Raw genomic sequence first — 12,677 nt, forward strand, 5'->3', positions numbered from 1 at the left:
AAAAAATACATTACAAAACAGTTCCAAAAAGCACCAAGTCAAACAGTACAAAGAGTGCAAAGGAGATCAGTTTCCTTCAATGCAGGAGTGAGTTGCCTCACAACCCTTCAATTTCATTGTCATGCCATGTACATTTTACAGCAAACCAATATTTTCTGGCTACAGTTCGAGTGGTTTCCCATGGATCCAGCCCCTCAGTTCAGCTTGGTGAGGGGACCTTACACAGTGGTATTTCCACATTGAGCCTTTGCTGCAGCTGTCCCAAGTTTTAGTGCGTCCCTCAGCATGTAGTCCTCGATCTTGGAATGTGTCAGTCTGCAACATTCGGTCGTGGACATCTCTTTGCGCTGGAAGACCAGCAGGTTTCGGGCAGACCAAAGAGCGTCCTTCAACGAATTGATAGTCCTCCAGCAACAGTTGATGTTTATCTCGGTGTGCGTCCCTGGGAACAGCCCATAGAGCACAGACTCCTGTGCTACAGAGCTGCTTGGGATGAACCTCGACAAAAACCACTGCATCTCTTCCACACCTGCTTTGCAAAGACACATTCCAGAAAGAGGTGGGCAACGTCTCTTTTCCACCACAGCCACCTCGAGGGCCGCGTGTGGATGGGGTGAGACTTCGGGTGTGCAGGAAGGATCTGACAGGGAGGGCTCTTCTCACCATCAGCCAGGCTACATCTTGGTGCTTGTTTGAAAGTTCTGGTGATGAGGCATTCTGCCAAATGACTTTGCACTTCTGCTCAGGGGACCATCCGACAGGATCCACCATCTCCTTTTCCCGTAGGGCCTTGAGGATATTCCGTGCAGACCACTGCCTGATGGATTGGTGGTCAAAGGTGTTTTTCCACAGAAACTTTTCCATGAAGGATAGGCAGTACGGCACAGTCCAACTGGATGGAGCATTCCGCGGCAATATGACCAGGCCCATCCTTTGCAACACTGGGGACAGATGGAACCACAGCACGTAGTGACACTTGAAGTTTGCAAACTGGGGATCTACACACAGCTTGATGCAGCCGCACACAAAGGTAGCCATAAGGATGAAGGCGACGTTGGGTACATTTTTCCCGCGCTTATCCAGAGGTTTGAACATCGTGTCCCTCCGGACCCGGATCATTTTGGATCCCCAGATGAAGCGGAAAATGGCTCAGGTGATCGCCACAGCGCAGGAATGTGGTATGGGCCAGACCAGCACCACGGACAGCAATGTGAGCACCTCGCCCTTGATGACCAGGTTCTTACCCATAATGGAGAGAGATCGCTGCTCCCACATGCTCAGCTTATGTTGTACCCTGGCTACTCGCTACTTCCAAGTTTTGGTGCACGTCTCAGCCCTTCCAAACCATATCCCCAGCACCTTCAGGTAATCTGACCTAACGGTGAAGGGGACAAAGGATCGGTCAGCCGAGTTCCCAAAGAACATGGCCTCGCTCTTGCCGTGTTTAACATTGGCTCCCAAGGCCAGTTCGAGCTGGTCGTAGATGCTCATCACTCTGCGCACAGACAGTGGATCCGAGCATAAAACGGCGACGTCATCCATGTACAGGGAGGTTTTAACCTGAGTGCCTCCGCTGCCTGGGATTGTCACCCCTCTGATGCTCGCATTCTTCCTAATAGACTCAGCAAAGGGTTCAATACTGCAAACAAACAAGACAGGGGAGAGAGGACAGCCCTGTCTGACTCCAGATTGGATCGGGAAACTTTCTGATTCCCACCCATTGATTGAGACTGCACTACTGATGTTTGTGTAGAGTAGTTTGATCCAATTGCAGATTCCCTCCCCAAACCCCATTTTGGAATGCACATCCATCATGTAAGTGTGCGATATCCTGTCAAAAGCCTTCTCCTGGTCCAGGCTGATGAGGCAGGTGTCCACCCTCCTGTCCCGTACATAGGTGATCATATCCCTGAGTAGCACAAAGCTATCAGAGATTGTTCTGCCTGGTATAGTATAGGTCTGATCAGGGTGAATCACCAACTCCAGAGGAGACTTGAATCGACTGGCTATGTCTTTTGACAGAATCTTGTAGTCAGCATGAAGCAGAAATTGGGCCACCAATCTCTGATTTCTGTCCTCTCCCCCTTCTGCTTGTCGATGAGGGTGATGATGCCTTTCCTCATGGATTCTAACATGCTGCCAGCCTGGAGCATACTCTTGTTTACTGGCAGACATGTTGATTCTTTCCTCAAATCAGTGCACAATAAAAGAGACGGATTCTGTCAGGCTCCTTTTTATACAGGCCACCTGGACCTGGCTGAGAAAGGCAGAGTGAGAGCAGGGAGGGGAGGAGACAAGAGTGAAGATTAAACAGAGAGCTAGATGGAGGAGACACCCAGAGTGACAGACAGAGAGAGAACGGCCCCTCATCTTTCAGCTCCACCTCCAGTTTCCTCCGGGCTGCCAATTTCAAACCCTTTATTAACAGTAGAACCGAAACCCAGCTCTCCACACAAACCCTTCCAGACTCGGCCTTCATAGTTAAGGCTTTCCAGAAAGCCTGAGCTTTTAAATATGGTCCCGATGCAATTAACACTCAGTAATATTCCCACCTAAACACAGTCCATTCTATACTAAGAAACCTCCTCAGTAACATCACCATTTCCTCACACATCCGCTTCCAGCAGTTCACAGCACCTTACTGCAGCTGTTTGGGGAATCTCCTGTGTTAAGATTGGAGTTGGAAAGCGGCCTTTACCCGGCAGTGTTATTGTCTCACACTGAATCTGCCAGACATCCTGTTCTCTTTATTGCGAGAGAGAAAGCACGGATTTAGGAAATGTTCATTTGAAATGATCTCTATTGAGAACGAGCCCGGCCGTGGGACAGGTATTCCAGTGCAAAGAGCTGTCCATGACCGAGTGTTGCAGACTGGCACATTGCAACGTCCAAGACTATGTGCTGTGGGACGGCATTAAAGCTTGGGGAAGCCACCATGGAGACTCAATGGGGAAAGGCTGCAGTCTGAGGCCCCAGTAGGCCATAGTACAGTGAGGGGCTGGAACCCGTGAAAAACCCCCCGGACTGTTTGCACCAGAGAATGTTTGATTTGTAATGTAAATACTGTAAATATAACCTGTGCAGGCAGGGATAGTGAGATACATCATGTACATTATTGAAGGAAAATGATCTGTATTGTACCTTATGTAATATTAAATTTGAACTGCTTTGCAATGTAATTGCACAAATTATATGAATAAAATACATATTGTGCAAAAGAAAGCAGCTTTCCTGTCAACACACACCTTGTCTCAGGGCACAACTTTCCTGTGATCTTGTCATACCCAACTTCGCTCTATATCTTCTGACACACACACTTTATAGTCTGTCATTTCCAAAAACAAGCATTCTGAAATCAAAAGACCTTTTGTTTATTTCTCCTTTCTTTTCATTTCTCCTCTATTCTTCTCAATCACTCCCTTCAACAGTCCTATTCAGATCAAGGTGGAATGTGAATCGTGTCACAACTCACCTGACACTATTATTACCCTTCTTTTCTCTTGTCTCATTCAATGGGAAAGTTTTATTCACCAGTCTGTTGCTGTTTTACACTCTTGCCATACCATCTGGTATTGCATCCATCTGAATTCTGTGCTTTCATGGCCTTATATTTCTTTTCCACTTCTGGATGATTTGTTTGCTTCAGTTCCATTCAACCAGGCTGGACCACAGGGAAGCTTAGAACCTTTGCCTTGGATGGGTCCACGTTGATCCATTACATTCAGAATCACCTCCTTGAAATAACTCCATAGTACAACTGCAGTAACCACACAGCATCTGCTTCAAACACTCCTCCACATTTTATCTGTTCTGACCGTCAACACCTCCAGCTCTTTTGTTTAAGTGGAACCCATCAGGTGTGTATAGGCTCCTTCTATTCTGAAAGCTGTAGCACTGGTTCAGGGAATTCAGCCCTGTTTCTCTACTCGAAAGGATCAGCCATGCTTGATCTGCCTCGTATTTTGCTTTTATTGCAACGTTACAAGACCTCCAATCCTCTGGCACCACACCTGTATCCAGTGAGGGATTGGAAAATGATGGTCAGACCTTCCACTATTTCTTCCCTGGCTTCTTTCAACAGCCTGGGGTACATTTCAACTGGTCCTGATGATTTATCCACATTCAACGATGCTCATCCCATTCAGACTTCCTCTCTCCTTAAGTTATCACGTCCAATACTTCACACTCCTCCTCCTTAATAACAATATCTGCATCACCCTCTCATTCGGGAAAACAGTAAAGTATTCATTCGGGATATTGGCAACATCTTCCACCCCGATACAAAGGTTACATTTTTGATCTTTTATGTGCCCTGCTGTTTGCTCAGTTGCCTCTGACTCTCATGTTTTGTTGCAACATCTTTGGGTCCATTGTTACTTTGTTTGTCCATGTTCTTTCCTGCTTTCTCTTTGCTCTTCACCGCTGCTCCCAAACGCCTCAAGTGCAGTCAAAACGCAACTTGTCAGAAGTGGGATTCGAACCCACGCCTCCAATGGAGACTGCAACCTAAACGCAGCGCCTTGGACCGCTCGGCCATCCTGACTGCCGGCGATATACTATCAATGCTAAGGAAATTATTCATTCTTTGTGAAAGTATTTGTGAGATTGTGGAAATGTCTGGAAGAGGAAAGACCGGCGGGAAAGCTCGGGCCAAGGCCAAGTCTCGCTCCTCCCGGGCTAGACTGCAGTTCCCGGTGGGCCGTGTTCACAGGCTCCTGAGAAAGGGTAACTATGCTGAGCGTGTGGGTGCCGGAGCCCCGGTCTTTCTGGCTGCTGTGCTCGAGTATCTGATCGCTGAAATCCTCGAGCTGGCCGGCAACGCGGCCCGGGACAACAAGAAGAACCGCTTAAAATAAAAGCAAAATACTGCAGATGCTGGAAATCTGAAACAAAAACAAGAAATGCTGGATTCACTCAGCAGGTCCGGCAGCATCTGTAGAAAGAGAAGCAGAGTTAACGTTTCGGGTCAGTGACCCTTCTTAAGAACCGCATCATCTCCAGACACCTGCAGCTGGCCGTCCGCAACGACGAGGAGCTCAACAAGCTGCTGGGAGGGGAGACCATCGCTCAGGGCGGGGTGCTGCCTAATATCCAGGCCGTGCTGCTGCCCAAGAAAACCAGCGCTCAGAGCTCCCAGAAAAAGTAAAGCGGCCAAAATGTCATCTAATAAACCAAAGGCTCTTTTCAGAGCCACCCACAGTCTCTGTGAAAGGGCTGGTTACTGTCAGGAGGGAATCAGAGATGGAGTTATTGGAACAGTGGATTGACCTGTTTCACATCTGTCCAGGTGTGTTTTCAGTTCCCTCTCTGGATTTCGCTCTGTTTCTCTGCTCACACATCTCCCCCTCTAGTTAAGTGAAGAAGTGAACTACAGGGTGTCAGAATCAACAATTTAATAAATCCCGCTGCCTTCGATTTGATAAATCCCGAGATTATCCCGGTACATTAACGGGAACTGGTTCGGAGCTGATGAATTAATTTAATAATGGAAGTGTCCGGGTTAATTCTCTGTTTTTCATTTGGACAGTTTGAATTGTGTTTTTATTTCTCTCCGGTGATCTGAGCGCCGCTTCGCAATGAGAATCTGCTCCCGGAACAGAGTAAATGCAGGAAGGAAGAGGCCATTCTCGGGCTGTGTGTCTCTCTCCTAACCTGATCTGTTTAGACCGCACTGTTCCCAGAGGACGGTATCAGTGAGAGTTGTTCACACACAGGAGCTGAGTCCATTGCAGCGCTTTAATATGTGCCTTCCCCCCGGCCCTCCCTATTCTCCGGACACAGAGCTGTCTGTTCCCCCCGGCGGCGGGATAGGGTCGGTGATTCTCTCCCCGCAGTGTCAGTGTCTGCAGCCCCGGGGAACTGGCGGTTTCAGTCAGAGTGACCGAGCTAACTTACATATCCTGTGTACTGATCTCCAATGGATTCAAATATTAGTGAACTCATTGGGTAATGTTTGTAAATAACCCTCATGTGAACAGACACGGCTCCATTAATGCCTTCCAAATAAAACTGGGATCCATTTCTTTTCCCCAAATGCCAGCTAACGGATCCCAGGAGCGGGGTTGAGATTGTGCTGAGCAGCAATGAGTCTCCGGTAATGCTGCTTTCTAAATTCCAGACCAGCTCTCAGTCCGACAGGCCTTTCGGGAAAGTGATGTGACAAAACAGAAACCATGTGACCGCCCCTTCAATCTAATGGGTTTGATGATGAACAGAGATGGCAGCTCTTTCCTTTGCTGATTTGGTGGCTCTGAAAAGAGCCCTTTTTACACTTGTTACTGAAGCTGGGTTTAAGGTGCGTTCCCCGCGGATGCGGCGGGCCAGCTGGATGTCTTTGGCCATGATGGACCGGGATCATTCTGGTGAATCTGCTCATTTTCCGACAGAAGCATCAGTCGCTGTTTGAACTGTTTAAAGTCAGGGGTGTATTAGCAGCCAGAAAGTGAAGGGCAGTTCATTGCTCCCTGCAGCATTATCCGCCTCTTTCAGGAGAAAGGATCAGAAACTGCTCGTTTCTGTCAGTCCCCGAGAAGCCTGTGAGAAGCGGTTAGTCGCTAATTTGTTCCTTTTACAGAGAGGAAGCTGATATTTGTCCCGTTTTAAATTGCTGAACCGGACCTTCCTCCCGCCGCTTACAGTTAACAGATTGACAAATTAAAACGATTCCTAAAATCGCGTCAGGATTTTGTGACGGTAAATACAGTAAAACAGAACATAAAATGAGAGGTTTTAAAATTGTTGCCTGAAAATTAAAATTTTCCATCACTTCAATTCCTTCCTGCTCTGGAATTGCCGGGCTTTTTCCAATTGGAAAATCTAAGCCAATGAGAACTTCTATTTACTTATATGTGATTCTCCTATTGGTTAAGAATTGGATTGAGAAGCGGGTGACCAATCAGAGACAGAGTCAAACTGCGGGGATTCCAGGCCCCCAGTAACTGAGCTGAAACTGTTCAGATTGACAAACCCTGGCAGTAGCTTCACACATTGGACACTTCACACTGAGTCATTCAAGGAATGGTGTGAGAGAAGCTTCAGATCCTGTCATTACTCTCTGACTCATTATTCATCTAGAACCAAACAATTAGTAAATGTGAAGCAGTGAAGAGACTTTTCACTCTCACTGCAGAATGTGTCATCTGGGGAAATAAGGAACTATTATTTTCGGAGATTCCAGGTTCATTCCTCCCTGAACAAATCCATTCCTCACATTCCCGATCACAGCCTATCCCAGCTCCTGTTGTCACCCGACTCCAGCTGAATTGGAGAAACTCATGTGTTGGGGTTTGAGTTGTGAGGTGGGGTTTCTCCGCCAGTGTTCCTGTCTTACAGACTCTCCCTCTGAATTTGTGAACTGAGACTGTACCGAACACATCTCCAGTTAGAGTGAGGGCCGGATATCCCTCTGTTTTATTGCAGAGAGTGGGGAAAGGGCTGGGTGGAGGGGAGTCACCAGGGATCCTGGATTTACTCCAAATCATTTCCATGTGGAATCTGCAGGCGGGGCCGGGACAGGGATCATTTGATCAGGGGATCAGCTCTTTCCTGAGAGATGTGGGTGGCTCTGAGAAGAGCCTTTGTGTTCAGATGTTTCCAAGTTTCCCGCGCTCTTTCACTTCTTTCCAGACCCTGCTTTCTGAGCCTTCGCTGCTTTCGGCTTGACCTTGCTCTTCCATGTCTGCACTTTCTTCAGCGCCTTTCCGCCCGCCGCACTCTTGCCTTTTTTGACCTTCTTCGCAGGAGACTTTTTCTGAAGCGCTGCTTTCTTCACCACCTTATTTGGCGTTGCCACCGCCTTGCTGCTCGTTTTCTTGGCTGTTACTTTCTTTGTTGTCACTTTCACGTCTGCTGGTTTCTTCACTAAAGATTTTTTGTCTGCTGGTTTCTTCACTGAAGATTTCTTGTGTGCTGGTTTCTTCACCTTCTTTCCCACTTTTCCCTAGGTTTTCCTTCTTGCTGAGTTTGAAGGAGGCGGAGGCTCCCTGTCCCTTGCTCTGCACCAGGGAGCCTTTGTTCACATTCCTCTTGATACTTTGCTTGATCTGGGTTTTGAGCTTCTCCTGAGCGGTGGCAGACCTGCAAGGAATCAACTACCAGCTAGCGTATAAAGAGAGACCAAGGCTCAGGGCCTTCAGTTACCTGGAGGGGAGTCGGAGAGGCAGCGGATCCTGTGAGGAACCACGATCCAGGAAGGATGAGAAGGTCATTGTCAGGGGACAGAGGAGATTAAGTTAAAGATTTACCAGTTTATAAGCAAGCGCAGAGCCAAGGAACGGTGCTGGGGCAGATCAAATAATAGGAAGCTGTGATCAGTTGGAAGGCAAGAGTGATTAAATGACAGAAGAGATGATGGTGCAAGGCAAAAGTCAGGGAAAGAAAAATTAACATTTTGTAAGCACACATCCCAGGAGTGGGGTTTGAACCCACGCAGACACATGTCTATTGGATTTTAAGTCCAACGCCTTAACCACTTGGCCATCCTGGTACCTTAGCCAACAACTGAAAATGAAATTTAATGTGATACGGGTGCTATCTGACCTTTCACAATGTAAAGTTATGACTCCTCTCCCATGCTGAATTGGACCCTTCATTATTTATGAACCTCAATCGGATCACCCCTCAGTCTAGGTTTCTCTAAGGTGTAGGGTCCCAACTCTTTTAGTCTAACTTGATAACCAAGATGTCTTATACTGTGAATTCGTCGAATGTCTCTCCTCTGTACCCTTTCCAAAGCCTCAATATCACCCATCATGTGAGGAGACCAAGACTGGATACAATATTCCAAGTGAGTCCTGACCAAGGTTTCATAAAAGGACAAATTCGGGACATCTCAGATACTGAAGGAGTCCATGTCCAGAAGCAGCAAGACCTGGACAACATTCAGACTTGGGCTGCTAAGTGGCAAGTAACATTCACACCACATAAGTACCAGGCAATGACCATCTCCAACAAGAGAGAATGTAACCATCTCCCTTTGACGTTCAACAGCATTACCATCGCTGAATCCCCCCACCATCAACATCCTGGGGGTTACCATTGACAAAAGCTTAACTGGACCATTCATATACATACTCTGGCTACAAGAGTAAATCAGATAGTGGGAATTCTGTGATGAGTAACTCAGCTCAAGGCACATGGTGAAATGCTCATTAGGAGAGCTGGAGAAATGGACTGGTCAGGTGGGCAGAAAAGTGGCAAATGGAATTCAACTTGGAGAAGTGTGAGGTGATGCCTTTGGTGAGGTCAAACACAGCAAAGGAAGACACAATTAATGGGTGAATGCTGAGAGGTGTAGAGGAAGTGAGGGACCTTGAAGTGAATGTCCACAAATCCCTGAAAGTAGCAGGATAGGTTGATAAGTTGGTTGAGAAGGCTTATGGAATCCTTTCCTTTATTAGCCAATGTATAGAATATAAGAGCAGGGAGGTTATGCTGGAACTGTATAAATCATAAGTTAGGCCACAACTTGAGTTCTGTGTGCAGTTCTGGTCACCTGATTCCAGAAAGGATGTAATTGCACTAGAGAGGTTACAGAGGAGATTTATGAGGATGTTGCCAGGACTGGAAAAATGCAGCTATGAGGAAAGATTGGATAGACTGGGGTTGTTCTCCTTGGAATAGAAGAGGCTGAGGGGAGATTTGATTGAAATGTACAAAATTGTGAGGGGTCTGGATAGAATGGATGGGAAGGGTCTATTTACCTTAGTAGGGAGGTCAGTGACTAGGGGGCATAGATTTAAAGTGATGTGTTGAACAATTAGAGGGGAGATGAGAAAAGGTTTTTTCACCCAGAGGGCTGTGGGAGTCTGGAACTCACTGCCTGTAAGGGTAGCTGAGGCAGAAACCCTCAACTCATTTAAAAGGAGTCTGGATGTGCACCTCAAGTACCTGAACCTGCAGGGCTACGGTCCAAATGCTGGACAATGGGATTCAGCTGGGTGGCTCGTTTTTTGGCCTGCCTATGCTGTAAACTTTCTATGTTCTATGATTCTATGCAGACACAATGAGCCCAATGGCCTCCTTCTCCACTGTAATAATTTTGTGAATTTTGACTCTCCAAAACTTGTCAACCATCTACAAGGCACAAACCAGGATGAGTGCAGCACCAACAATACTCTGGAAACTCGACACTGTTCAGGACAAAGCAGCCACCTTGATTGTCACCCCATTCACCACCTGAAACATTCACTCCCTTCACCACTGACGCACAGTGGCAGTAGTGTGTACCATCTACCAGATGCACTGCTGCAACTCACCAAGGCTCCGCAGACAGCACCTTCCAAACCGAAGACCTCCACCACCTTGAAGGACAAGGGCTGCAGATGCATGGAAACACCACCATGTGCAAGCTCCCCTCCAAGTCACACACCATCTGATCTGCAAATATATCGCTGTTCATTCACTGATGCTGGGTCAAAATCCTGGATCTCCCTTCCTAACAGCACTGTGGGTGTACCTACACCACATGGAGTGCAGCAATTCGAGAAGGGAGCTCACTGCCACCTTGTCAAGGACAATTAGGGATGGGTAACAAATTCTGGACTTGCCAGTGTCGCTCACATCCCATGAAAGAATATGCCTCATTTTATACTCAATTGTCCTCTGAATGCAGCCCAACCCTCTATTTGCTCCAACTATCACTTCACAGCATTGCTGCTGTACCTTTAGAGATCTGTGCACTAGAACATCCAGATCTCTGCTCAAAATTATTTTCTTTTTTCCACCTACTTTAATGTTTTTCCCTGAAGGGTGTATGAATGTTGAGCATTCGCCCTGTCCACATGAATAACACTGCACTTACCCAAATTAAACATCATTTACCAGTCATGAACCCAATCTCCCAACACATTAAGATCAGCCTGGAACAGTCGAGTATCGTCTACAGTCTGAACACTCGCACAGATCCTCAAATCATCTGTCAATTTACAGATGGTGCCCCCTACACCTACATCCAGATCATTAATAAAAATAGTAAAGAGCAACAGTCCCAACACCGATCCCTGTGGGACACCACTGGTAACTGGTCTCCAAACAGATCCAGATCCATCTGCAACTACTTTCTGCCTACGTCCTGCCAGTCAGTTCCCAATCCAGATCAATATATTACCACTGATGCAAGGGACTTTAATCTTATAGAGAAGCCTCTTGTGTGGAACCTTATCAAAATCTTTTGGATGAGATCAGCTAATTGAACACAGGCTGGGGATGAGGCCTAGGCCTGTCCTGCTCTGTGTGTGGGTCTCAGGACCACACAAGGTGAGATCAGCTCACTGAGCACAGGCCCATCCTGCTCTATATAGTGCTCAGTACCTCACCAAATGAGAATAACTAACACACCACAGGCCATGGAGCCTCGGCCCATCCTTCCCTGATTGCGGTTCAGTGCCAACCAGGTCAGATTAGCTAATTCAGCACAGGCCGGAGATGGAAGCTGGATCTTTCCTGCTCTGGGGGCTCCGTACCATACCAGGTGCGCTGAAGTAAAATACCACAGGCCGGGGATGGAGCCTGACATTTCCCTGTTCTGTGTGGGGCTCTGTACAACAATGTGTGAGAAGAACTATCATCCCTCAGGCTGAGGAAGGAGCCTGGGCCCATTCTGTTCTGTGTGGCTCCTACCACACTGAGTGGGATCAGTTAACTCAACACAGGCCATGAATACAACCAGGCCCTTTCCTGCTCCGTGTGGCTCAGTATCACACCAGGTGGCATCAGCTAACACAGCACAGGCTGGGGCTGGGGCTGGAGCCTGGGCCCGCCCTGCTCTGTGGGCTCAGTAACAACCCGTAAGATGAACTTTTTTCAAAAGACTTCAGTGTATTTATCTCTGTCCCCCACTCTGAGGCAGCTTTCTGTGTTTATAAAGAGTGTAATTTTTTGACTGGTCTCTTGGATCAAACAGGGTAACAGACAGAGGTCTGTGTGCAAAGGGTTTGGAGGTGAGCTCTGATTCCTAACACTTTCTGGACTGTGAGGAATAAAGAATGAATGAGAGAGAGAGAATGTGGGAGAAGGGATGATGGAAGAATTTGTCCGTGAACCTGATTAAAAGTGGCTCAAACGCAAGATAATATTAAGATATCAAGAGCAGAACATTAACATAATCTGAGTTCCGCGATCTGGTCGGGTCCCATTCCCCTGAAGTGAGCAATGAACGGGTGGGGAAATCCCGCCTGGAGTTATATTTGTCTCCAATGAAGATGAGTTCACAGTGAGGATGGAATAGCTCAGTTGGGAGAACACTAGATTGAAGAACCAGGATACAATCCCTGGTTTCATCAGTTTTAATTTGGTGTCTCCATCAGTTTAAGTAGAGAGAATCAGAGGGGAGATTTTCCACTCTTGACCCCATGGGCTGAATTTTAAACTAACGGTGCGGCTCTCGGCAGAGACACCGTGAGTGGGTGCCGTCACCACACGAGTGAAATGTGGCCGGCCGACCCCGATCACGGAGCAGCTGACCAATTAATGAAGGGGAGGCGTGGGGCCCATGTAAACAAGGACCAGAGGTAGGGAACGAGGCACCGATGGCACCGACATCTGACACAACGGCAGGTGCTGGCACCATATTGAAAGGACTGCCAGACCTGTATTCACTGCTGCCTGGTTTAAAGGAGTGTCTTCCTGAGAGCCCTCTGCTGTCCCAGAACCCGTTCTGCTGCCGCTGCTGCCCCAGG

At 47.5% G+C, this 12,677-nt stretch overlaps 2 non-coding genes across 2 annotated transcripts; both read right to left on the reverse strand.

Moving 5' to 3' along the window:
• Positions 1-4,460: 4,460 nt before the first annotated feature.
• On the reverse strand, positions 4,461-4,543 carry trnal-uag (transfer RNA leucine (anticodon UAG)). Its single transcript has one exon. It is a non-coding gene; the product is annotated as a tRNA-Leu (tRNA).
• Positions 4,544-8,402: 3,859 nt separating this feature from the next.
• Positions 8,403-8,485, reverse strand: trnal-uaa (transfer RNA leucine (anticodon UAA)). The gene has a single exon. It is a non-coding gene; the product is annotated as a tRNA-Leu (tRNA).
• Between the last annotated feature and the right edge of the window lie 4,192 nt (positions 8,486-12,677).

The sequence above is a fragment of the Heterodontus francisci genome, unplaced genomic scaffold, assembly GCF_036365525.1.
Source record: "Heterodontus francisci isolate sHetFra1 unplaced genomic scaffold, sHetFra1.hap1 HAP1_SCAFFOLD_43, whole genome shotgun sequence".
NCBI classification, from domain to species: domain Eukaryota; kingdom Metazoa; phylum Chordata; class Chondrichthyes; order Heterodontiformes; family Heterodontidae; genus Heterodontus; species Heterodontus francisci.